Genomic DNA, 27,642 nt, shown 5'->3' with positions numbered 1-27,642 from the left:
ATGGGATAATACTAAACAATACCCTTCAGTGCTTTGAATTTTGAGTTAATAATATATCAAATGTCTCTCCTCAGCACATTTAATCTCTTGCATTCTTTGTAGTGATTGCATGGAATTCCAGGGTATGGATGTAACCTTTTTTTTTTAAAATTTTTATTTATTTATTTATTTGAAAGGGAGAGAGAGAGAGCATGAGCAGGGGGGAGGGGCAGAAGGAGAAGCAGATTCCCCACTGAGCAGGGAGCCCGATGCGGGGCTCGATCCCGGGACCCCAGGATCATGACCTGAGCTGCAGGCAGTTGCTTAACCGACTGAGCCACCCAGGCGCCCCTGGATGTAACCATTTAAAAATTTATGTTATTTCAGCCATTGCTGCAACGAATATACTTATACATTTGCAGATTTGTGCAAATATGTTCGTAGGGTAAATTTTTAGCAGTGGAAATGCTAGGAAAAAGAGATGTACATTTAAAATGTTGATGCATAGGGGTGCCTGGGTGGCTCAGTTGGTTAAGCGACTGCCTTCGGCTCAGGTCATGATCCTGGAGTCCCGGGATCGAGTCCCACATCGGGCTCCCTGCTCAGCGGGGGGTCTGCTTCCCCCTCTGCCCTCTTCCCTCTCGTGCTCTCTGTCTCTCATTCTCTCTCTCTCTCAAATAAATAAATAAAATCTTTAAAAAAAAATGTTGATGCATATTTCAAGTTGGCCGCTAGAATGATTGTACTGTCTTTTTTTTTTTTTTTTTTTAAGTAGGCGCCCTGCCTGGAGCCCAACACAGAGCTTGAACTCATGACCCCGAGATCAAGACCTGAGCTGAGATCAAGAGTTGGATGCCTAACCGGCAGAGCCACCCAGGTACCCCACAGAAAGATTATACTGTCTTATACTCCAACTAACAGTATGTGTGCCTATTTTCCCACTCCAGGCCAATACAATGATTATTTATCATGGGGGACACTTCTAATGTGTGCGAGTGAATTTTCCCATCATGTTTTCTGCACAACTTTATGGTGAGAGCGCAGCCCTGGGGGCTGTGATAAATGCAGTGAAATGCAGAAGTCAGACTACAAAGTAGGAAGTCCTGTTAGTCAAGATAAAAAGCGATTGCTCCACAAAACACACCAACATCAGTTGAATTTTATAATAGTATGGGAGAGTTGGAATTAAATCACGTTAATTCATCATTCAGGAAATATTTGCTGAGAAGTTGTAAGTGACTTTTCCACTGGATTGTAAGCCCCTTGAGAGCAAAAGTTTTGTCATGTTATCTTTGTGGCTTCTACAGATTTATGGAGTGAGGCCTGGCCTTGGGTTGTTTTTATTGTTGTTACTGTTTATTTGCTTGTTTTAATTTGGCCATTTATTGTCCACTGCATACGTGGCTATATACCAGGCTCTACCTGAGGCTGGGGATTCAAGATGGCTGACACTTAATTCTTCTAGCAGCTCACAGGAGGAGACACAGGGGAATGTAAACCAGTCTGAAAATTCACATAATATGGGCAAAATGAACAATAAGCAACTAACTCTGATGGAGTAAATAGTTTCCTCAAAGTTTATTTGAGCTGGGTCTTGGAGGATGATTAGGGAACCGTTTCCATAGCAACAGGGTAGGATTTCTAGACAGAGGAAACCACAATTGTGGTTGTGGGAATGCTGGTGTGAATGGCTCACAGAGAGGAAGGGGAGCAGAAAGGAAAGCGCTGCCTACTTCCGAGGAGGCATTGAGTCAGTCATTCTGGAGCATGAAGGGAGTGAGGCATAAGGAAGAAGTGGGGTTCTCACTCAGGCTCTAAATCTGAATTGCAGTGGGGCATTCAAAAGTCATGGAAATCCTCTAGCTTCAAAGTGCCACATTTGTAAAATGGAACATGTAGGCTACATAATTTCTAAAATATTTCTAAAATTCTATCGCCTTTCAGCTACAGGATTTGAACTTGCCTGCAAGGACTTTATTTATCTTTTGTTCTGTGTGCCAAGGTGCACTGTGTGATATTTCAGGGTGTTCCTTTAAGATGGTAGGAAGTGGCTTGTTGTAATTTGCTGGAACTAACTACCATGGCCACTTACTGTGATCTCAAGACTGCATATACTTTTTAGTAGTCCTGCCCCCCCCCACAAAAGATACTAATGAGAATGAAGAAGAAAACAAAACAATAGCAGGCAGTGTAAATCTTTTGATAATTACTCTTCGGATGCAACTAGATCATATCTTTACTGGAAGTTGGACAGACACTGCTTAAATTGTTTCTCCGAAGTATATTGCGGAGTTGGATGTCAAGTGTCCTGTTTCTTGGATTCATACGCTGAATAAATTTCATAAGATTTGATAAGCATGCCATCCATGTCCTTGTCTGTGGCAGGGTGAAACTTTGGACTAAGGCAACATCTAAAGACAGAGAGAACCCTGTGGCTTTTTTATTAGAGACTTCCCTCCAAGCTGATACCAGTACTCTTTGAGAATTATTAGCCAGTTCATCTTGCCCAAAAGAATGAGAGACTTGGTTTAAGTCTGTGCTGACTTCCAGATGAACTTTACGTAATTCCCCTAATTTTTAGGCTCAGGGTTTTCCATGTTGTATTTGAGGCTATCTAGAAGAAAACAAAATAAACACAAGCAGACTTCCCCTAGGACCAAATATGTGGCACAATAACATCTCTTGTGACCAGTGACTAGCCTAAGATTAGGAAGTTAGATGAAATGATTGAATTATGGAAGAAGGATGTCCTGTCATCCCTACTGGTCCCTGTTCAGTGTCTTGAATTTTACAAATGAAAGCAAGAGGTCTGAGAGGCTCTGCTGAAACCTCACAGGGTTGAGCCATCTGCCCCACATGTTGATGTTGGGGATTTACAACAAAGTTTCCCATGAGATCACCTCTTATGTGGAATCCTTGGCAATGACCTCCAAGAGGAACTCCTGACAAACCAAATTTGCTATTTTCATTGGCATGGAACAAAGCCTGGGTGATGAGAATAAATTTCTAATTTTCTCAGATATCAAACAGAAGCACAAGGTTGTTGAGAGTATGAAGAAAGAGAATTCTTACTGTGTAGGTAAGTAGGTGGCAATCACTAATCATTGTTGGGATTTTGGGGACATGCAGTCCTTGTTCAGACAACAGTCTTTCATAATGATTTACTCCCAGATTCCATGAGGAGAGTAAACATTGTTTTGAAGGAATGGTCATTGTGGAAGAATGTGTCCCTTAACCAGTATGAGGTAGAGCAACTGGCAGAGCACGACATATGTTCTTCAGGTGTCTGGAGCTCATGTATTTGTATACCAGCAAAGACCAGAAGGTCCAAAAGTACACACCTGAGAGTCGTGAGCAACAGGTAAATGCTAGTTGTGAGGGCCTGACTGGTAAGACATCACCCTGGAATTTTTTCATGGCCATGATTTACCAAGATTATTGAGATTAACTTCATAGTAGTTGTATAGTTGATATTTCTGAAACTCTGTTGTGATTGTGAAGTTTGATTCCTTCTTGGGGAAGCTTGGGAAAGAACAAAATTATATCACCTAGAATTGATGTCCAAAAATTTTTATATGCTTATGATCTAGCAAAGTAACTAGATCATGTCTAGGTTGTCAATAGGAACTAATCAAATGATGAATGAAGAAGGAAGGAAGGACTCAATGTTAGATAAAATATAAAAAGGTAACAGAATTATTTTTACCTAGTATGACAATACCTACTTATAAAGAGAGAAATTACTGCAAGCCTAAATATGTAGGTGGTAGGACCTAACTGCTTGTCACTAAAACATGAAAAAAGAGAAAAAAATTAGAAACAGTGATCAATTTCTAAGGCCATCACATCCTTCGAAAAACCTAATTATAGGAAGATCTCTCAGAGTAGACCTCATTTAAATCCAGACGTGTCATCAATTGACTTGAAATCTTAAGTTTCTATTCCAACAAAATAGATTTGAATAAATCACACATACCTTGTGAACTGTACTAGTGTCTCAATACTTAAAGCCTGTGAAGCTCCTAACACTGAAATTAAAACTGAGGAGGAGGGAACGAAGAGCCAATAGAAACTTGGAAAAGTCATTCCAAATTTATGAAAAAAAGAACAGATTGTCAAGATAAAGCAGGAAAGTTCCATTAAGGAATTCAATTTTTTTTTCACCTTAGAAGACATATATGGCATCTTCAGTAAATGAAATTCGGACTATACGCAGAAGATTGAATTCCTACAAAGGTCATTTAACTGCAGAAGACAGAGTCCATACTTCACATCATAGAGCAATGGAGAATGCAGTGTCATACACAGAATTGGTTTTCTGGCATAAAATGTAAGAGAGCTTGAGGATAAAACCTAGATAATAAGTTTTATTTGGCACCAACATTTTAACATCAGATCTTAAGAGGCCACCAAAACTAGGAGACAGAGAAAGCAATTCTTCAATGGCCAATGGAGCTGCTTTAAGAAGCACCAGATCTTTCTTCATCTCCTGCTGAATTCAAGACAGTCTCTCAGTGTACTTTTTTGCAGGGTAAAATGTTCTATAATTGGAGATGCTACTATGATAGTTTTCGAAGTGAGATTAACAGGTGAGACACATCAAGACGCTTGTTAAATTTTAAGGGCAAATTCCTTTACCCCTTTATCAGCAGTAAAACCTTCCCAGATGATTCTTAAGCACATCCAACTTTGAGACCTCCTGTGGTTAGGGTTGCAAAGTGTGATCTAAAGTGATTGCTCTGTTCCTTTAAATATTGAAAGTTATATATTGGAGGAAATAGGCATGGTTAAACAAATATTTCATTTAAAAAATAAAAAGTTTTATTATTTTTCTTGGTAGAAAAATGGTATATGTTCACTGTAAAAAAACAAGTGATTTTTTGGGAAAATATAAAGAAAGTATTTTATACACTCTTTAGATTAGTGATATTAACTCTTTGCAAATCATGTTTGTTGCAATTATTTTTCTGTTCGTCATTTGCTTTTTTTTATTACAGGGATTTTACATTTTTTTAATGAAATAAAATGTATCAGGTTTTCCCTTTTCATTTCTGGCCTTTGACTCATGATAAGAAAGACTGCCATTTTTCCTGGATAATAAAAATCTTTATTCTTTTTTCCGCTATTACTTTTACAGTTCCAATTTTTACATTTAAATTGTTGATCCCTCTGGAATTTAACTCAGTATAAAGAATGAGACTAGGATCCAGCTCTATTTTTTCCAAATGGCTAGCTAGTTTTTTCAAGATCATTTCTTGAATAATTTATCTTATTCCCACTGATATAAAGTGCTGCTTTTATTATGTACTAAATGTCCATATATACTTTCTGGGCTCTGCCATGGTCATTTGATGGCTCCGTACATTTCTGTGCCAGGACCACACATTTTAATATCTCATTACTATTCATTTTTAGAATTTTTCTGGCTATTTGAGTGTTTATTCTTCCAGATAGATTTTAGAATCATTTTTTAAGGGTTCAAAGAAGATCCTTTTGGGATTTTCATTAGAATTGCATTTTATATATAGATTACTTTGGGGGGAGAATTGGTTTCTTCACAATTCTGAGTCTTAGGTGAGAATGTCCCTTTGTGAGTGTGTATCACAGATTTTGCCTGTTTCTCATGATGTTTGTTTCTGGGTGTTTTGTTGGTATTATGATTAATCATATAGTTCTTAGGTATGTGCTACCCTCTGCCATTGACTGTAAGCTCAGAGCTGGATTGTGGTGTTCTAGGGAGTTGCTATGCAATAGAAGCCTACCAAGTGGATCTTTCACGTAACTTCCAGGTTGCCATGAGGGTAGATTCTCCTCTCTAAGCTTCTTTTCTCCATCTGTAAAACAGGAAACCTGGCAAGAATCTGTAAGCATCAGTGATGCTACCTGAATCACCTTATATAGGGCTTAGCACTTAGTGAGTCCTCAGATATGGGAACTATTTGAGGGCCAGGTTAAGCAGTTCATTTCAGAATTCCTCACAAGGTTGAGTTACCTTGAAGCCTTCAAAAACATATCCATAGCCCGCAGATTTTTAAAAACTGCTCTTCATGGTGTGCCTGGGTGGCTCAATTGGTTAAGTGTCTGCCTTTGGCTCAGGTCATGATTCCGGGGTCCTGGGATGGAGCCCCGCCCGGGTCAGGCTCCCTGCTCAGCGGGAAGTCTGCTTCTCCTTCTGTCCCTCCCCCTGCTCCTGCTCTCTCTCTCTCTCTTCAATAAATAAATAAATCTTTTTAAAAAAAGCTCAATAAAAGCACTGTTCTAACACCCTTCCTTCCCAGCACCCCCACCCCCCATGATAGCATATTTGATGTGAATAGGAGATCTCATACAATGACTGTCTAGTTCTGAGCAAGATCATTGCTGAAAGGTTTGGTCCCAGCCGCATCGCAATGGGAGGCCTGATTCTATCTTCTTACACTGTTAATTAATGGTTGCTTAGGGAATTGGGGGAGGGGCTTCAATGTGTTAATGGCTTAGAAAAATACATCTGAGGTACACAGACCATTTGGAGTACCCAGTTAAGGATGATTTGCCACCTATAGGAGAGCTTAAAGAAGGCTTTCACAAACATGGGCATTCAGCTAAACCAGTAGTTAGCCCCACATTCTTAATGGCATAATCACCAGCATAACCAATTCAGCATAATGGCCTGTTAATACTGAAACAATTACTTTGGATAATAAAATAACACTTTTAATTTGCTTGACACCAAATTCGACCTATGTGGATCATCTGATGGTGAGGTGAGGGGAAAGGGAGTCTGTTGAGTTCTAAATACATTATAAAGCGATAACACTTAATGTACATAATGTACTTCAGGTCTGAGATGCTTTAAATGGCTAAGTGGAAAAATCAGTTATCAGAATATACTGTTGCTTTGGAATTTGCCCAATACTTCATAATTTGTGTACTGATTTCCACAAGTTTCTTAGGAAGAAATGGTTAAACCCTGAAGTTGATGTACTTTGATTAAATTTGCTCATTTTATTATTTTTTTTAAAGATTTTATTTATTCATTTGCGACACAGAGATATGGAGAGAGAGAGATCATGAGCAGGGAGAGAGGCAGAGGGAGAGGGAGAAGCAGGCTCCCCACTGAGCCAGGAGCCCGACGTGGGGCTCAATCCCTGGACCCTGGATCGTGACCTGAGCAGAAGGCAGACACTTAACCATCTGAGCCACCCAGGCGCCCCAAATTTGCTCATTTTAAACACCTACTGTGGGAAGTGCTGTGAGAGATACAATCAGTACATTTTTGTTGAGTAAAAAATAATGCCGTGTTCTAGGAGGAAAATGTAAATTAATTGCTTCACGATCTTTATATCTATTTTTCAGACACTATAAACTGTTTTTATTCTGTGCTTTTTTAAATTGAATTTTTAAATATATTTTTTTAAGTTTATTTAAGTAATTTCTACTCTCAATGTGGGGCTCTAAATCACAACCGCGAGATCAAGATTTGCCCACTCTTGTTACTAAGTCAGCCAGGTGCCCCTAATTGAATTGTTTAAATTTTCATCCATTGTTTTAAAAATCTTTTGGGAAGTAGGTGAGCTTTAAATCCTAAATATTTCAAAAGCCTCCCTATATATACCTCCTAAGTGGGTGACCAAGGCGGCCATCTATATTTTGGTCTCATAGTTTGTTAGTGTAGGCAAGGACCCTTGTTTTTTCATTTGGAAGGAGAAGAGCTGGGACCAAGCTTCTGAGGCACATACCACATATATTAGGGATTCCAGTTGGCCTCTTCAGTTGCCTGATTTCAAAGTAATATTCCTAATGCATTGCTGATTGAAATTTGACAATTAATGCCTTTTTGCTAACTATGTCTCTCATTAAAAGGCAAACGCTCCCTGGAAAATATTATGAGTTATTAGTCATTTACAACTTAGAATGAATTTATAACAGTTTTCTTTTTTTAAGTTTTTTTTTTTTTAATTTAACAGCGATAGAGAGAGAGCACAGGTAGGCAGAGCGGCAGGCAGAGGGAGAGGGAGAAGCAGGCTCTCCACTGAGCAGGGAGCCTGATGTGGGGCTTGATCCCAGGACCCCGGGATCATGACCCGAGCCGAAGGCAGACGCTTAACCGACTGAGCCACCAGGCGCCCCGAATTTATAACAGTTTTCTTAAAATAAGGAGATATTAATAAGTATGTTAAGGAAAAAAATTGATGCTAGCTAAAGTCATCTACCAAATTATAATTAAAAACCAGATAGTTTATAGAATCCTTTTTTTAAAAAAAGATTTATTTATTTATTTATTTATTTATTTATTTATTTATTTATTGGAGAGAGAGAGTGCATACAAGTGTGCCGGGGAGAGTTGTAGAGGGAGAGAGAATCCCAAGCAGACTCTGTCAAGTCTGGAGCCCGACGTGGGACTTGATCCCATGACCCTGAGATCACGACCTGAGTCAAAAGCAAGGGTTGGATGCTTAACCAACTGCGCCTCCCAGGCGCCCCAGAGTCCTTTCTTGATAGCAGATATTGATGTGTTAGAGATAAGATTATACCGGATATATCTTACTCTTGTTTTCTATTTAGCATTGTATCTGTTCTTCCAATGACTGTATACTATTCCAGTGAATGGCTTCACCAGAATTATTGTTCTGTTCTTCTACTGTTAGACGATTGCATCTTACTGATTTATAATATGAAACATGCTTTTAGGTCTGCGAACTACCTTTTTACAAATGTCTTTGCTTCCTTTTTTTTTTTTTTTTTTAACTTTGGGCTTTCCTTCCCTGAGATGTACCTGTACATACAAACACCAATCATTGTTAAGTGGCCCTCTTGCCTTTTAGGATTAGGGGGCTACACATAAAGTGTCCTACATCACTGCTGTTCAAAGTGTGGTCTGTGGACCATTGCATGTCTGTGAACTGTTTGTTACTGGTCCACAACGAGAAAAACACATAAATTGAGAGGAAGTGTTTAGATCTTAAAATTTCATAGTGTTTTGACTTTACTACACCATCCAAGAAGTGGTCAGAAGATTATCTTATAGGATATTGAGCAGGTTGGGTTCTGAGTCTTGCGTGGTGGGAATCTATAGGCATATTTGAACTCTGTTTAATGGCAGATTGCACAAAACAAACAAGCAAACAAACCAGTTCTTCACTTTGCACAGGCTGAGAAGCACTGTCCTAGGTCAGAGTGGAGAATGCAAGCACCCAAGGTCTTGAAAGCTCCATAAACCCTCACAGTGGGGAGGATAGGACAATAGTCAGAAGACAGACTTGGTTCACATCCAGTTTTGCTTCCTAATTAGCAATTACTAAAATTACTAAAGTGTTCTGTGCTTTGGTTTCCTCATCTGTAAAAGTAAGAGTAGAATTAACTTTGTAATATGATCCTACAGAGAAATGACTTCGAACATTGCCTGCCATGTATTAAAGGCTTAATAAATGGAAGGTACCATCATTATGTCACTAAACAGCACCCCGAGCAGAAGTTTGGGAAGGATTCCTTTGTGCCTTATTAATTGCAAAACATACAGCTCTCGACTGAACTCCCCCTTTCTGTATGCCTAACCGTGATCCCGGAGCTGTTTGTGTTTATCTTCTACACAGAGTGGGGCCACATCCCCCGCCGGGCAGCCTGGCTCAGAGCTGACAGGCCAGGAAATCTCAGACCCTTCAGAACCCTCATTTCCACTCCTTCCTGCACTGTCACCAATTCATCGAAAGCTCTGAGTGCTTATCTCACGATTGCCAGATGTCCATCTGTTTGGGATTGTCTTGAATTTTACTGCCTTGTCCTGTTTACAAACCACACAGGGCACACAATGGCCCCGTGTCAGTCTGAGACCACATAGGAGACGGGTCTCCACGCCAGCACACCAGGATCTAGTGGGTCTCTCGTCCGGCTCCTACTGTTGACCCGCTCGCTACCATGCAGGCTTAATGTAGCACAAGAGCCAAAAGAGTGTCAGGGTTGATGTTGAAGATTTGGATTTTTATCCTGACTCTGCCACTTACGATCTCTGAGCCTCAGCGTCTTCATCTGCAAAATGGGGCTATAACACCAACCCCACTGTGCAGCTGTGGCAACTGACCGAGAGAGCCTTTGAAAAGTGTTCTGCTGGATAATAAAAGCAACTTTCCTCCCATCCTTCCAGGGTTAGATGCCTTCTCTTTTCCGGCTTTGTGCTGTGCTAAGTGTGCAATGCCTCACACAACGTGAATTTCCCACTAGAGCATATGTTTATAAAGGCAGGGATTTGTCTCTTTTATTTATTGGTCTATCCCCAAGTTTTAGAACAGTGCCTAGGGCTAGTGGATATTCAATTAGTACATGTTGAGCAAATTAATTAAAATGAATTATATAGTCATGTTTTCTGCTGTCTCCTTTAGGAGACTTTCAGCTCTGAGTAGCAGAAAACCCTGACTCAACCTGCTAAACCAGTGAGGACATCTATTATTTCATACAACTAGAAGTTAGAAAGTAGAGAGGTTCAGTGTTTGGTTAATTTGATGGCTCACTAACATCATGCCTGGCCCAGCTCCTTCTCATCTTTCTGTTCTGTCGTTTTCAGGCTAGCTGATCTCATAGTCATAAATGGCTGCTACCATTCCAGGTACCTTATCTGGACACAGTAACATCCAATGGAAATGGAGAGAGCCTCTCTCTTCCTTGGATATCCTTTCATCCAGAAGCCCAGAAACCCTTCAGCTGGCATTTGCTCACTTACACACCTAAGCCAGTCACTGGCTTGGGTCAGTTAGGATTAATCCTGAGTTATGTGTGGGAGGGGTAGAGATCTGAATGGATTCTGGCCTTTGCCGAAAAGGAAGAACAGAGGGCAGCCAACTGTGTTTATCCAAAGACCAAGGATATACTTGGTCTTTGGAGGCTTAGGGGGAAAAAAAAAGAATGATTAAGCAAAAATTAATTAAACAAGTGCACAAACAAGTGTTTATGCTATATGCAAATTAAGGTCTGGGATAATAAGTGAAGAGAGAATTGCATTTTGAGAGTTAGAGGAACGTACCCTACCCAGCTTCTTGATTCAAGTACAAATATGTTTAGGGTTGCCAACTGGTTTATGTCAAAGGGGGTGCTTAAATACAAGATGAAGTAGAGTAAGATATATTTTGCAGTGTTGCAATGTCCCATGGATTAAGTTAGAGAATGGGACCCACTCGTCCTGCTGCGGTATAATCTCACTAATGCATCCTCAGTGAATTCGAAGCATGCACTAATTCACTTGGCCAGGCTAGCTAGTATTCACTCTGGTATTTTCAAGGGAGAAATGGTTTGCAAAGGAAATGAATAGTCCAAGTAGGAGTTTAGGGAATGTGTTAAATTATTCTTAATATTCTGGCATATGAAACCTTGTATGCAAATAATATTTATTGGTTTATTTAAGCAGGTCTCTGGAACCTATACTTGACACATTTAATGGCTTGTGGTTGAGGGTACTATATGCATTTGGAATTAACCAAACCAGTACATTCTAAGATACTTTGTAATGCAAATTCTCTTAATTTGGCCATTGCCCACCCTGCAGTTAGGTTGGATTTGTGGGTTTTTCTTGTGTCTTCAAACCTCAGGTACTTAGTGGTAATTAGACTATAGGAAGCCAGCTCTGGCTTCTGGTGCTGCTCTTGTGAAAGTTGCTTAGGGTCAGCTGTAGGTCCACATTTGGTGGAAGCTGTTTAGGGCACAGAAGCCAAGTGTAAAAGACTGGGCAACCAGACCACCCCTGTGGTGCCAGTTTGGCTACTTATCTGTGTGTCCACAGGTGAATTATACTATCTCTCCATGTCTTGGTTTCCCCATCTGTAAAATGGGAATAATAGTAGTACCTATCTTACAGTGTTGTGGTGATGAATACGTGAATTAGTATATAAAGTTCTTATAACGGTGCTTGGTTTACAAAAAGTATTATAAAAATGTTTTCTATTAATTATCATATTTGACTATATGAATTCAATATGAATAGATCAGTTCATATCTATTGTGATTTAAAGAACAACGTTTGACCAATTACAAGTCACTTTCTTTCTAGGTCCCTTGAAATGCAACCTTTTTCTCAGTGCATGTGCAAATTTTGTCCAGCATGTCTCAGGGCAGTCATATTATAGCTGGATGACATTGGCTGCAACAGAGTTTAATAAAATTAACTACTCAGTTACTTCCCAAGCAGTTTGCAATGATTTTATTGCAATGTATTGTGATGGACATTCTCACTTCTGCCGCCCATTGAGTTAAACATAGTAAACATTGAATATGCACTTCCAGCACTGAACTAAGATAAAAATGACTGTTTAGGCTTGAACCAAGTTGATTTACTTTTGTCATCTGCTTAGAAATTATCATTAGTTTGCCAGAGAACCAGAAAGAAAATTGAATAACAACCTATTTTAAAGTAAAATTCTTCTACATGAATTATCCTGATACGATTTAGGATGTGTCTGAATTTGCCAATGAATTGAGTGATCCTCTGTTTGTCTTCATGGATCTGGGACTTTAATACTCTGCTAAGGCTGTTGGTCTAATGTGGGCATGTAAGTCATATGTTATTATCCATATAGTTCTGAGTGGCCTGAAGCTTATGGGTATTAGAGAGATGCTTTGTATCCCATATTCAAGCTGGGAGTAAAGGGAAAGCAATTGACTTCTTGTCAATTTCTGGAATTCTTTCTGCCCATCCATACAGCAAAGCATTGTCTCATCTCAGGTTCTAGCTTAGTCTGTAAGGGGAAATCAGACATACACAGAACACCATTTATGGCGTTCCCACATGGAACTTTTTAAGAAAAGCCAAGAGCTTAAGGCCTTAGGAAGATACTAACGTGGAGGTTCATCTCTAGCTCCACATGACTCTCTGGATGTCTATGAATCAGTCCTTTCATTGACCCTTTCCAGGGTGAATTTGAAAGCAGAATCTCCTCAAAGTTCTTCCCCCAAATTATAGTGCCCCCAGATTCTGATTCAACATTCCTATCTGTTATAGACCTTCCATGTTTTCCTATGGTACTTATCACAAAATTAGTTGTCCTTTGTATTTCTTTCCCTGAATGTTTGCAGGAATGAGTCAGAGCTTTCTTGTAATATGTGAGCAGCCCAGAGGAAAATGCGGTTATTTTAAGAGCTAGCCAGGAATTCCTTTCAGGGAGGAGACTGTCTACCACCATAATGGGAGCATTTGGCTAAGAAGATAAGGCCTCCAGAGATAGCCTCAACAGTCTGGAGCTAGAGGAGGAGAGAGCAAATTGCTCTGTGAAAGAAGTTTACAGGAATTGTGAATGTGGGAGAGCAGAGGAGAAGGAAGAGGGGAGAGAGACTAAGTAAGGGAGAAAGCAAGATGGTGGCATGCGATGGACCTGATGATAGACTTTTTTTTTTTTTTTAAGATTTTATTTATTTATTTGAGAGAGAGAGAATGAGAGAGAGCACATGAGAGGGGGGAGGGTCCGAGGGAGAAGCAGACTCCCCGCCGAGCAGGGAGCCCGATGCGGGACTCGATCCAGGGACTCCAGGATCATGACCTGAGCCGAAGGCAGTCGCTTAACCAACTGAGCCACCCAGGCGCCCCTGATGATAGACTTTTAAGGACATAAAGAGTCCATGAATACTGTCTTTGTGTGGTGTTTTGGCAGAAATCAAGTAAAAGGGGTTACCTTCAAAATCTCGGTTAGCATGGGGCAGCCATAGGATGTGAGAGTCAGTGAGGTCAAGAATCCAGCCCAGAGAAGTCACTGGAGAGAGAAGTGACTATGAAAATAGAAATTCTCCAGAATTCTCAGAAATCTAGGGGAGAGCATCAGACTTCTCACAGGATGTGGGGTGAACACTTGAGCCAGTTTTTTATTTAAATCTCAAAGGAGGTAGTGACCTCAGCTGAAAGCCTTGTTCTGTCTGTAACAGGGACAAAAGTGGTTTTTAGTTAAAGAATTTTTGCAATACTGCTGTAGATATGAATGAAACCTTAAAATAAATTGTATGACTTATGTGTCTCATAAAAAGAAAAGCGTATCCGTAGCATTTTAAAAAGTTATTTTAAAGGATTTCCTTATTCTAATGGATAGAGATTGTCTTTGGATTATATAAATATTCCAAATATTTAATGACGTTATCTGAGACCATGTAGACATTAATTAGAGTTCTGTAATTAGAATTATAGTTATAGAAGCTTCCTCCTGCAAAATAGAGGGCAATATTTCAATATTTCAGGTTTACTGTGCTGTTAGAACACAATACCTGATGCATTTTCATATACCATGGCTTTAATAATTCTTTCTAAGTAACCATTTTGATAGATATTTAATAGTTTTTAAATTAATGTTGGAGTAAAACCCATTTATATTTGTGTTCATTCCAGTCCTTCTTCTCTCCGGGAAAAGAGTCTGTCTGCCTCCTGCACACAGAGCCACCCAAACCAATGATGACACAGAATCCAATCAGAAAAGCAGCATAAAGATGAAAGGTCTTACCAATGAGAAGTGAACTTGCTAAAGTACACCTTTCAATGAATTTGGACAAAACTGAAAAATGTTGTTGATACCAGATCCTTAGGCTGATTACTGAAGTGTTCGATTTTTCAGTATGTCAATTCATCACTGTCTACCTGGTTATATTTAACACTTTCTCCTGTTTCCAGCGTGTCTGCTGAGATAGGCAATCGCTGTCGCATGATATCTACCTCTCAGGAAGGTCAGTAGACCATTTGGGGGGCCGTGGTTTCTGTCCCCCAGCTGCCTCAATTCTTTCTCAGGTAGTGCTGACAGCAGATGGAGCCTCAATGTCTTGCAGGATCTAAAATATTAATAAGATTAGGGCTTTTATCCTTCAAACAGCTTAGCCTTTCCTTTTAGAGGCTCTGCAAAAATGTCTAATCTGCTAATTTATAACACTGTCTCTCCAGGAAGACCTGCCACCATTCAGACATACCAAAACACCACTTTGTACCAGGGTCCTTCCTTTTCGTTTTGTGCAAGTGCTGGTTCACGTTTTAAATCACTCTCATTTTTCAGAGACACTTGGATGAGTTTAATTCCACTTTGAGATGAGAGGTCTTGAGGTGCGTTTTAATAAATAGTTGATGGGAATACTAGCCTTGGGGGTCATCCTTATATACAAAATTAGGGATGGCGTCTCTGAGGCAGGCTTAACTTTCTGGAAGAAGCAGGGTTTATAAATGCAGTGGTACTCTTTTTTTTTTTTTTTTTTTTTTAAAGATTTTATTTATTCACTTGACAGAGAGAGAGACAGCGAGAGCAGGAACACAAGCAGGGGGAGTGGGAGAGGGAGAAGCAGGCTTCCCGCCGAGCAGGGAGCCCAATGTGGGGCTCGATCCCAGGACCCTGGGATCATGACCTGAGCTGGAGGCAGACGCTTAACGACTGAGCCACCCAGGCGCCCCAATGCAGTGGTACTCTTGTGCACCGGGTTCGCTCTACTTTGCAGAACGTGGTGATCTGTGGTTTTATTTTTAGAAGCACTGATTAAATTGCAGAGCACTGCTGTGTGGTACCAATTAAAATAACCATTGTCTATTCAACAGTTTTTTTTGTGTGTGTGTGGAAAGCAAAATTCACTTTTCTGCATATATCCTACAAAAAATACATATATCATATGGTGTGCAATTTAGATCTTTTTAAAAGACAGTAATGGTATTAGTTTAGCTAGCCCATTCTAGCTGGGCAATGAGCATTGATTTTGTTAATTAAGAATTTTAGGCTCTGTAAATTTATAGTACAATTACAATTTACTTCATATGGAAGAGTCTTTACCCCATGCCACCATTAGCAAAATGTCCACTTTTATTATTTGCTGACCATTTCAAAGGCAGATGAATTTTAGAGGAAGAGTCACTGTTTCTTCTTTTATATTGAAATATCTCATTAAATGTTAATTGTTGGTCAGCAGAATGCAACCATGAAGACTTTTGACTTAAATCAATCTTTTTCTCTTTCTTTCTTTCTTTCTTTCTTTCTTTCTTTCTTTCTTTCTTTCTTTCTTTTCTTTCTTTCTTCCTTTCTCTCTCTCTTTCTTTCTTTCTTTTTCTTCCTTCCTTTCTTCCTTCCTTTCTTTCTTTCTTTCTTTCTCTTTCTTTCTTTCTTTCTTTCTTTCTTTCTTTCTTTCTTTCTTTCTTTCTTTTCCTTCCTTCCTTCCTTCCTTTCCTTTCCTTTCCTTTCCTTTCCTTTCCTTTCCTTTCCTTTTTTTTTCTTTTCTTTCTTTCTAAGAAAAAGCCAATTCATCAGGTAGGGAAGGACTGCCTTTTGCAGTCTCAGGTCCTGCCAGAGACAAATGACTGTAAAAATTTAAAATCAATCATTAAGAGATTAGCTGTTGGTCCAAAGTAAATAGCAATCAGCTTATTAGGCATCAGGCAGAGTGCGATAAAGGGGAAGAAGTATTGAAAATGAGGATGTTGTCTGGGGCTCTGTTTGTGGGCAGCACAGAAGGAAGCTGCTTCTTTGTGACTTTAATTACAAATGGAAAACAAGGTAGTTGGCTGAATAAGTTGAGTCCCTGGTTGTGTTAAACAGAGTCCTGTGGTTTTCTGTTCTGTGTCACGGCTTTATTCACCTTGATTAGCGTGGAAGTTGGCTGTGCTCCCTGGTTGTTCTCCTCTTTGCCTTCTAAGCAAGATCTGTCAATTGCTGTTCAGTCGACTCTGCAAGCAGCCCAGAAATTGTGGCTAAGACTTCTCAGTTTCAGGAACTGGACCTTTCCTACCCCTTTGCACATTTAGTTCAAATCTCATTATTGGTTGGGTTGAAGTTGGAAAGTGAAGGGACGGTTCATTAGCTGCTTCCCTTTTAGCTTGAGGTGGATGAGCTACCATTTGGCAAATGCCACAGTAATAATGTTGCAAGCAAGATCCACCAATGGACACTAAAATCAGAGATGAAGGTTTGAAGAGAAGCAGGTTATTTGCATAGTCTTGAAGTACCATTCTCAAGATTTTAGTAATTACAAAGGAAAAACAGTAACTTTATAGTGGTGAAACCCAGCAGATACTCCCTTTACCAAGTGATCAAGTAATCAATTTCCTCCACTCCCCTGTCCCCATGATACACTGAGAGGGAGCCAACATTGTTTTGTGGTATTCTTACTAAAAATGCATAACCTCACTCCAATTATGAGAAAGCATCAGACAAATCCATTCTGAAAAATAACTTGACTGGCAGCCTTCAGAAGTGTCAAGGACATGAAATGTCAAGAAAGACTAATGAATTGTCATGGATTTGAAGGGACTAAGGAGACAAAACGTGGTGGGATTCTGGATTGGATCTTAGAACAGAAAAAGGACATTAGTAGAAAAACTGATGAAATCCAAATAAATGTTAGCACTGGGTGAAGGGAATATGGGAACTGTCTGTAGTATTTTTGCAACTTTTCTGTAAGTCTAAAGTTATTTCAAAAAAAAAAAAAAAGATGCACTGAATGAAAAAAGAATGTATGAGGTCTGGGGGTGCCTGGGTGGCTCAGTCGGTTAAGCGTCTGACTCTTGATTTCGACTCAGGTCATGATCTCAGGGTTGTGAGATCAAGCCCAGTGTCGGGCTCTGCGCTCAGCACCAAGTCTGCTTGAGATTCTTTCTCTCCCTCTCCCTCTGCCCCTCCCCCCGCAATCTCTCTCAATAAATAAATAAATTCTAAAAAAAAAAAAAAAAAGAATGGTGTGAGTTCCAAAAGCTCCCACTGTAAAACCCAGCCTGGGCAGGTTTTAGGCTTTGTTCGCATTTGTGCCTTATTTTAGCCATAGCTGGAGTAAATCACTGCTTTCAATGGGAAACAATAAAACAAAACTCTTTGTGTGGGCCCTTCTTCACAATTCCTTATTGTGAATAACACAGTAAGGTTATTGTTTATTGAAAGGTGCACTCACTAAGGTAGGCAAGGACAGTCCCAGTTTATGGAATGTTGTATTCTGAAATTTGTATGATTTGGATTTCTAGTTTGTGTGAATTACATTACACTGTTTATTCTCAAGGATCGCAGGCTGGCTGGGGTTGGCTCTGCTTCGTCCTGTGGGTCTGGGTCTGCTTTGACTTGGACCAAGGGGTTAATTGGAACATAGTCTTCTCAGAGTGGTGGCAGACCATAAGAGTGCAAGGCCCACCACACAAGCACATTTTAAGTCTCAGCTTGTGTCCCAATCTAACACTTCTCGGTCATAGCTATTCACTTGGCCATGCCCAAAGTCAAGGAGTGGGGAGCTACACTCTTTGAATGGAGGTTGGGGGGATAAAGTACATATTTTTGGTCATATATCTATTCAACCATAATATTTCTGGCCTTTGCTACCTCCCCACATGGCTACTTCTGGCCTGCTCCACAGAGCCTTTTCCCTTTGCTTAAGTGCAGATATAGAAAGACTGACCTGGGGCACCTGGGTGGCTCAGTTGGTTGGGCGACTGCCTTCAGCTCAGGTCATGATCCTGGAGTCCCGGGATCGAGTCCCGCATTGGGCTCCCTGCTCGGCGGGGAGTCTGCTTCTCCCTCTGACCCTCCCCCCCTCATGCTCTCTCTCTCTATTCATTCTCTCTCTCAAATAAATAAATAAAATCTTTAAAAAAAAAAAAAAAGACTGACCTGCCCCCACTGATATGATCAGTTCCCATGGGTGCTGTGACTGCTTGGTGGTTTCTTGGAAGTGAAAATGCTTCTTCCATTACGTTACAGTAAGAGTGGGGTCCCAGAGCATTGTTGTTTGAGCACTGTGGAGTTAAAGGAACGTCTTGAGGTCCCCCTCTCAGTTCCTACAGAGGTACATAGACATGATCAGTTCTGCTGGTGCAGGTGGCTCCAGGTACCAGGCCCCATTGGTTATCCAGGATCATCACCCATATGTGGTTCTCTGGCCCTCTTCACAGACTGGCTTGTCCTGCCAGACCCCAGCCCACACAGTAAGTTCTTTCCTGCCATCTCTCTACCCTCCTCCTCAACCTGGCTTCTGATGCCCTCCCCTCTCAAGACAGGCACAAGATTGTCTGACCAACAGTTAATAAAAACAGTTCAAGTTTATTGATTTGTTTGGGTTTCCCCAGGAGGTTCCTTGCCTCCCCTAGATCAGTGGGTACAAATAGTTATTTGTCAGACTTAGTCCTCTGTCCTAGAATTCTAGTGTCTCGAACCAGAGAGGCCATCTTATTTGTCTTCTACCCATTGTGGTGAGTTACATATGACCCCACGTAATTTAAATTATCAAAAGGCATTTGTTCAAAGGAGCTAAACTTCTGAATCTTTCATAACCTCACCCAACCTTATTTCCTTTGATTTTCCAGCATTTTCCATCCACTCAATCTGGCCACTTTCCTCCTTGCTCCAAGGTCACAGTGCTGCTTGTAACTACTGTCTAGACTTCTCAGTGCCTGGGGTACCCTCCCTCTCCTACCCTCCAAGCAGATCCTGCCTGTCCCTCAGGGCTCACACAGAACTCACCTAGTGCATCAAACTTTCCTATGCTGCTCCATCTTAGGCGAATTCTCCATTGTTCTATGCTCTGAAGCACATGTAATTTCAATTACAACTTGACCTTTAGTAATTCTTTAATTTTGTTTTCGTAATTGCATACAAAATATAACAACATATATTACCTTAAGTAACTAATTAGATTATAGTGTCTTTGTGGTCTGAGTGCCCCCCCCCCCCAATACTGCTTCTGTATCCTCCCTGGCCAGGAAGATGACTTTAGCACACAGTAGGATGCTACTGTGTTCAGTAAGAAGTTCACCACCAGTTTCAAAATTTAAATCACAGAATAAATCCTTTGCTTTCTCCTAAATTAACAGACAAAAGCTAAGAAAGAAAGCGAATCAAAAAAGATCAGAAAAGATAACTTCAGTGTGGATATAAACTATTTTAAAAGAAATGGTAACTTTCATTTAAAAGGAAAATTGTTCCTTTGACGAGAAAAAGGACATTATTCATGAAGGAAAAGTTATTCTGGATTTATTTTTGTCAGAGGATGAATCAGTACTAACTATTCCGAATGCTTACCTAAATGAAATAATAGGTTCTGTTTCCCCAGTATTTTGTAACTGAGTGAGGGCAGACATCACTCATTACCTCCACTCTATAGGAAGATAAGGAACGGAGGGTCACAGCACGTACATGCTTTGCCCAGCATCCCAGCTGCTACAGGATAGCACCAGGCCTGAGTTGTTTCTGGCTTCAGGGCCGGGGTTCTGCCCACTACCCTTGCAGCTCCTGGAGATTGAGTCCTTTGTCTCATTCTCCTGAGGTCACTGTGTACCTTTTGTAAAAGATCTATCATGCTGAAGATGAACTGAGCTATCAGGTAAACATTTGAGGAAAGGAGAGGAGCTAAGTTGGAATGTGAGTGGATTCTGGTGTTGGTGGCCCTGGCATTATAACTGACAACAGAGTGACTTCCCATCACACGGAGCACTAATCATGGGGTGAATGTCATGGACAGAGGCTCCTAAGCAATTACAAGTACAGATGAAGTGACCATCCTTCATTAATGAAGGCAGGTGCTGGAGTCTGCATGTCACTGGTAGCTGGGGTGGTGGTAAGGTGGTCAGTTTTTGGCCCAGTCTAACATTCAGGTCCTCTGTCACATCCTCCATCTACCTTTCTGGTGCTTTCTTCCCCCAGTTCCTTTTACCTAGCTAACCACCCAGCTCAACTGAGATACCCAGGGTTCTCCGAACACAGTCCCCCCCCTTTCCCCTGTCTCCCTGAATTTGCACACCTCCAGTCACTTTCCGCTCTAAGACCCAGCTCAAAGGCCACTTCTTCCAGGAAGCTGCCCTGTTTCCTCAGCAGGAAGTGGGCTCCCCTGCTTCTAAAACCCCAAGCCCTCTCTCTCCCAACACTTTTCTGATGGCCATTGTCATGCACTTTCTTTATGTTTGTGTTTGTTTCTATCTACTTTGTGAGTGCAAAATCTTAAAAGAATTGACCCTTGTGCCGGGCACATGGCAATCCTCAATGTAAACACTGTTTGGGAAATTGACCAAATGAGCAAAGGTCTGAATGTCTTATCTAGCCCGCTAAGTATTTTAATGCAAAATTGTCATATTATCATCAGAATCACTATTCTCTTTTTAGAATAGAAAAAAATCATTTCACCCAAGACGTGTGCTCTTCCCTCTCTCCAAAAACTGTCTTATTAAGAACATCATATGGGAGAGGGAAATTAACCAAACTGAGGGATAACTTTACTAAGCACCTGAAAACGCCCTGCTATTATATCTTAAGGCTCATTTGGGTAGAAAGAGGATTTTTAAAACACTGGGTGTTGTACTTGTTTCTCATGGATATTTACACTTACTTATTTAAACAGTTGCACCAAATATAGGAGTGACTTAGGGTCAGAGATCCTGTTCCTTCCCTTTTGAAAGATGCCCCCATCCCCACCATGTAGTGAGTGTATCTATCTTCCACAGTGTGCTGAGGTTAGAACAGCCTTGTCCAATAGAACTTTCTAAGATGATAGAAATGTTCTATGTCTGCACTGTCCAGTATGTGTGGCACCACTAGCCTTGTGTGGCCACCGAGCACTTGAAATGTGCTAGTGTGACTCAGGAACTGAATTTTAAATTTTATTTAAATTATTTAAAATTAATTAGTATAAGTGTAAATAGCCACACGTGGCTAGTGGCTACTATATTGGACAAGTCAGATTTAGGGTCTTGTGGCCTTTGTCACCCTTGGGCCTGAGAAGGGTATCAGAGAGAAGGGATCCATTACTACTCCCAGTGTATTGGGGCAGCCTGGGGAAAACTCAGGCTTCGAAGGTCACTTGCCTCCACTCCAGAAGGCTTTCCCCACCAGCTTCAGAGCAGTGCATGAGATCAAGCAAGAAGAGCCAGGATTCTGTCTACATGTTTATGCGTTCAGTTACCTTTGTCCAGCTTTTTATTTAAAGGCCACATGCCACATAGCAATAATCAGTTGGGATTATAACAGTCCTGTCTATGATGTTTTCAAAATTATTGTTTATAGCTTCTTTAATTCTCCATGAAGATGATGAATCTGCAGAGAATAAGTATTATTAAGTAGAGATTTCCCTGTAAATTACTGGTGTCCAAATAAGATGCCTTCCACCACACTGTCCTTATCTTGTACTGCTCACAGCACAGTTGTGTTAGGGGAGACTTTTTTTTGTGATGAGTTGCTATCACTTTGTTCTGTGGGGTCGAGAATGTTATTTTCACATTGTAACTGATGCCATCTCTGCCTGAACTTTTTTGATGTTCCGAAGCAAAACAACCACTTTCTCTTCACCTAAAAATTCTTATCAGTGAGGCCCACACAGGTGAGCAAGGTGTTTACATGAAGAAATAAACTCACAAAGTAAAAATTCTATGAAGAGGTGAGGCTGGGAAAAAAGGCATACTTTTTTTTTTCTTTTTTTTTGAGGGGGGCTGCCGTGGAGCCTCTCACAGAAGCTTTAGTCTCATGCAGAAAGATGGAAATTAGAATGAAAAATAAGAATTTGGTTTAGAGTAGCTGGTTTAAATGTGTGCTGTGTCCAGACCCCTTAGCAGAAAGTCAGCCATTTCATGGAAGCACAGAGATGTCATTTCATGGCCCTTCTGCTCAGGAATAACAACCAACAGCCCTCCTGCCCTCACCTTCAGACTCTCACCCTCCCTCACATCCTGGCCTCCACTTGCCACCAGCAGGGACACCATGAACGGCCCCTGCAACATCCAGGGGGATCTCATTGCAGCAATCCTTCGTTTTTGGGTGGTAATTACCAGCACATGATTATTTTATTTTGTCTGAATTATTTACCATGGAAGAAAGCAGTTTGAAGGGGAGGGGATTTTGAGTGTGTTCAGCTCCACTCGCTCACATTGATTCTACCCAGAGTGAGAAGAGCAAACCTATTAAGAAGAAAAATCACTTCCTTTTCTTCTTCTCTTTCCTCTCCCACCCCCAGGTCTTAGAAATAAATAAATAATGCAAAGAGAAGCCCTGGTGGCTGTAGGGAGGAGCCGGCGGCTGGGGACCGGTCCCCATTACTGCAGGTGAGCACCGGCCGGAGCTGTCCTTGGTTCTGTTCTCTCTCCCTCTCCCATCTGGCCTGGTATGCATAATGAGCACCATGTATGGATTGAAGTCCCATTTAGAGGATGTTTGTTGCGGAACCTGTAATCAAGAAAGTTGGGCTTTAACCCCAGAGGTGCCATTCCCTTGTTCTTACATTTAAGAGTTAGAGCTTCTGACTTCCAGAAGAACTTGTGGATGATATATAGAGGCAAACAGTGCATGAAGGCCCCTTTGGGGACAAAACAGAATGGAAGCTACGGGAAGGAAGAGAGTGAAGGTAACAGTTGGCCAGTAGACCGCGGTGGTTTTGTGCTTCCATTCCTTTCTTGCAAAATAGGGAAAGCAAACCCATCTCCTGCCTTAAGAAGCACTGGGTACAGTAATCTCTGTGAGAAGAGGTGTTCTATCATTTTGGCAGGATACTGCATTCTTCTATTAAGAAAACAAACAAATATATAAATAGAGGCAGAGTGCCCCTCTGACCTAACCTTACTGCATATCCTTAACTAGAAATATCTGCAGAACAGTGCCCTGGTGCACCCAAGAGGGGGAACTGGGGCCTTCTCAGTATGTGCTGCCATGAATGTGTGTGGGTGAGCCACCCGAGAGAAATGGGATGGGACCCTAAGCAAGGTAGTGGCTATATTTATTTTTTCTTCATTGAAGAACTTTTGCATAAAATGTTAAAATGCTTACAAATTCATAATATATATGCATTAGAAGGCTTTGTGATAAAATGAATGTCTATGCATCTACCCACCCAAATTAAGAAATACAGTACATTATTACCACCACTGAGACTCCAATAATGCCCTTCTTAGTCTCAGAGGTAACCCTATCCTGATTTTATGTATGTTATGCTCCTGATATGCATCTAACTATTTGTATGTTGATGATGTGATTTTTTTCTATTATGGCTTCATTTAAAGTCCTGATTATTTAAACTCCTCTCCTGCTCCTGCTTTTTAAAAACAAGTTTTCCATGTTTGAGCCATATGTAAATGGAATCATACTGTTATCTTCTTCTATGAATTACTTTTCTTCACTCAATATATTTGTGAGATTTGTCTAAGTTGATACACGTAACATACTTTATTCATACTCATTACTGTTTGTTATTCCATTGTGTGAATACTCTAAGACTTATTTATCCATCCTTTTCTTGATGACCATCTGGGTGTCTCCATTTTTTTGTTATTACAAACCATATTTCCATGAATATTCTAATCCAATCTAGTCTCTTGGTCTAAAAATTTCTCCGTTGTATATGCCTGAGAGTAGCATTGTTAGCTCATAGGGAATGAGCATCTTCAACTTTATTAGATCATGCCAAGATCTGAATGGTTGTCCAAGTTGCACTCCCAATAGCACTGTTTAAGAAGGAACTCAAGAATGTGAATCAACTATGGGCTGATTCTACTATTGTCCAATATCTGAGTTAAGAGGAAAGAGAGCCAGTTTGGCTAAGAAGAATCCCCAGATAATGATGATAATGACATGACACTGCCCAGGTACTGTTCTCAACACCTCACACATGTGGACTCATTTCATTTTTATAATTATTCTAAGAGGTATGTACTATTATCCTCACCTGCAGGTAAAAACAAAAAACAAAAAACGGACCACAGAAAGGTTAATTAATTTGGCTGGTAAATGTAGGATCTGGAATTTGAACCATTGCTCTGAACCCCATGACTAATTTTAGCCATTAACCGATGAATTCACTCTAGATGAGCCAGTAATAAGGGCAGCTTCATGTCTGGTGAGTGATTGGCTACTCTGCCATTCAGGGTGGAACTTACCTTTCCAGTCATACTCCTTATTACACTGCCTTTTGCAGTTCTCCTCACTGAGAGCTTTGACTGTATTTAGACTTCATTGGAATTTGATTGTTAAGAAGCAAAGAAAAGCATTCTTTCTTGGGTAGCATGGAATTTGGATGACCTCTTTGGCTAGTGTAAGAAAAAAAATGTGAGAAAGAACTCTTGAACCCAACACCCCAAATCCTAACCTAGCATAACCTACCTGAAGTTGATGTTACGGTTATTGACACTTGCCTGGACAAGAAGAGAAATAATTGTTGCTACTGGCCCATCCTCAGGTAGTTTGATGTTAGGTACTGTAGTTTGCATGGCACAATGAAGGGGGAGGATATTGACTATTACAAAGGCTGCCCAGATGGCTAAAATATGACATTATAAGGCTGTCACACGGCATATAGGCATTGCTATTTTTTGTCATGAAAACATCAGCAGAAATGAAGAACCATACATAAATTCATACCTTAAGATCAATAAAGCTGTATTTTTTTTTGGTCCAAATTATTCAGATTAGTCTTTTACATGATATTTCCACTTCCCTTTTCTGTACACAGACATTTGAACAGGGTAGAAAAGTGGTGTTACTGAAATTTAATACCTGGAATCCTTTTTTATGATCCATCTTTAAAAGTAAACATTATTTCATATATGATTAACAGCAATGTTCTCAAGACAATAATTTATATTTTTGTTTGTTCGTTTAAAATAGGGATGTTTGTATGAAAACCCTGTACAAGGGCCAAACCATTAAGCTCCTCCAAAGTCAAAGTAGGCATATTTCATGTTGAAATATGTCATTTTAATGTTGAAAGATAAAAAAGAAAGTCTTTAGAGACTTGGCCTATAGAGTAAATTTCAAAATGGGAAACAACACTGGTCCTGTAATGAGATGTAAATCATTACACTGACATTTATCTTCTCCTGGTGAGTTCAATTCCCTGTAGCAGCATAGAGAGGAAAAGAAAATATTGGAACTGAGAGTAATAAAGTGAATACAGCAGGCTCCGTATGTGTGAATGACACTTCCTTCACAAAATGAGAATAACTGGAAGGCCTAAGACATATTCCCCTTTTCTGAAAATATCCCAGGCCTTTTGACTTTTACTGATGTATTTACTGTCTTGAATCTCACCAGTGGGAGAATCACTGGGCTTTGGGACAGGCCACTTTAAAAAGTCAAGTGTCTTGGGGACTGTTAGGAAACAATGGGCCATTCATTTGTGACTATGAATTGGATCAATCAGATGGTTTTCCTTTTGGCAGCCAGTTGGGAGGGGTCTACAGTGTGGGGTTCAGAGTAAACTGGTGGCTGAAATGATTGGGAGGAGGGACATGAAGGATGAGTGAGGCACAGAGGTGAGGGGTTTAGGGCTGAGCACACGGGGAGAAATGGGAACAATGTTAAGGGGATATAAGGAAGTGAGCTGGGAAGACAAATTTGGCTTACTTAAAAAATGTGACTGAAGGGGCACCTGGATGGCTCAGTTAGTTAAGCATTTATTTCAGCTCAGATCATGATCTCAGGGTCCTGGATTGAGCCCCACTTCGGGCTCTGCCCTCAATGGGGAGTCTCCTTGAGATTCTCTCTCTGCCTCTCTCTCTGCCCTCCCCCCATGCTCTCTCTCTCTCTCAAAATAAATACATAAAATCTTAAAAAAAGAAAAAAGGGTGACTGCATCATAGAACTACTTGATTCCAGGCCACTGATGTTATTCCTCTTAGCATTAAATCAGTTCTGGTGAGCTAATATAACAAACTATAATTTACAATTTTGTTTTTAAGGAAGAATACATCCAGAAGCTAACAGATTGAATGATTGGCTCTAATTCTTCACTCCCTTGCTTTAGGCTTATGTAGGAGGAGTGCATTTTACTATCCCTTGACTTTGGGGTCATCTGTGGAACTTGATTTTGGCCAACCGTATGTGGGCAAAGTGTGCTAGTTTTGACTCTAGGGCCTTAGGGGCTTGGTCTTTTCCTGCTTGCCCTCTTGTGCCTTATGCACTTCTGCTCTCTCTATGAGACGAGCTTTCCATGGATAGCTGCTACCCATTTAGCTGAGTTGCAAATTGAAGCAAAGCCATGGAACTGAGCACTAGCTTAAATTAGGTGATCTCTAGCTGACCTGCAGATATGTGAGAATAAATGCTAGTTGTTTTAAGTTACTGAGTTTTGGAATGGTTTGTTACACAGCATCTTTGTGGCAATAGCTAACTGATACACAGAATTCTAAAGAACCCTCTTACAAGTGAATTCTTGGAATATAACCCATTAGTAAATTGGAATTTTCCTGTGCTGCAACAAGATCATTATTCTCTTCCTAATGAGAATTTTTAAAATCCAGTTACAGGTCACTGATGGGACAAGGACACAGTTTGTTACCTGATAAGACAAAGATTAACAGAGACTGTGCCTTGTACTTGTAGCTAAGCACTACTAGCTATTGCATATAGGAGTGGTTTTCAGACAACTCTACATAAAGTACTAGGGCCTCCAAGGAGTTCTCATAAAGGCTGTCTTGGAGTGGGATTTCCCTCTCTCTCTTCTTCACCTAGCTTCATCCACATCAGAGCTACTTTTATTTGTTTTGCATATTGGGCTTCTTTGTAAGATTTTGTCCAATTAAAAGTCTGAGATAAGTTTGAACATCTCCAGTGAACTCCTTGCTTTCTTGGAGTTCATGCTCTCCCACACCTGTACCTCCCACACCTGTACATCTCTTCCTTCAGCCCAAATTGCTCTCTCTCAGCTTCTCTGTAGAAAGCTCCTATTCATTCTTCAATACTCATGATATCACATGAGTGGTATGTCTTTGATACTTCTTCCTTCAAAAGATGGGGCCTTAATTGCCATGCCCTA

General features: G+C 40.5%; 1 long non-coding RNA gene across 27 annotated transcripts in view; it reads left to right on the top strand.

Annotated features, from left to right (window-relative positions):
* Positions 1-27,642, top strand: part of LOC123835466 (uncharacterized) — a 138,653-nt gene that overhangs the window by 2,262 nt on the left and 108,749 nt on the right. For 19 of the 27 annotated variants that reach the window (XR_010406488.1, XR_010406481.1, XR_010406474.1 and 16 more), the window contains exons 2-5: positions 752-856; positions 2,999-3,058; positions 14,309-14,640; positions 22,855-22,942. This is a non-coding gene — a long non-coding RNA (uncharacterized LOC123835466). The remainder of the gene's footprint in view (positions 1-751; positions 857-2,998; positions 3,059-14,308; positions 14,641-22,854; positions 22,943-27,642) is intronic. The other 8 variants (XR_010406469.1, XR_010406468.1, XR_010406475.1 and 5 more) reach the window with 5 other exon arrangements.

The sequence above is a fragment of the Mirounga angustirostris genome, unplaced genomic scaffold (assembly GCF_029215605.1).
Source record: "Mirounga angustirostris isolate CCGP_5_RB_7025 unplaced genomic scaffold, mMirAng1.0.hap1 SCAF_12, whole genome shotgun sequence".
NCBI classification, from domain to species: Eukaryota; Metazoa; Chordata; class Mammalia; order Carnivora; family Phocidae; genus Mirounga; species Mirounga angustirostris.
This window is presented reverse-complemented; position numbering and strand designations above follow the sequence as displayed.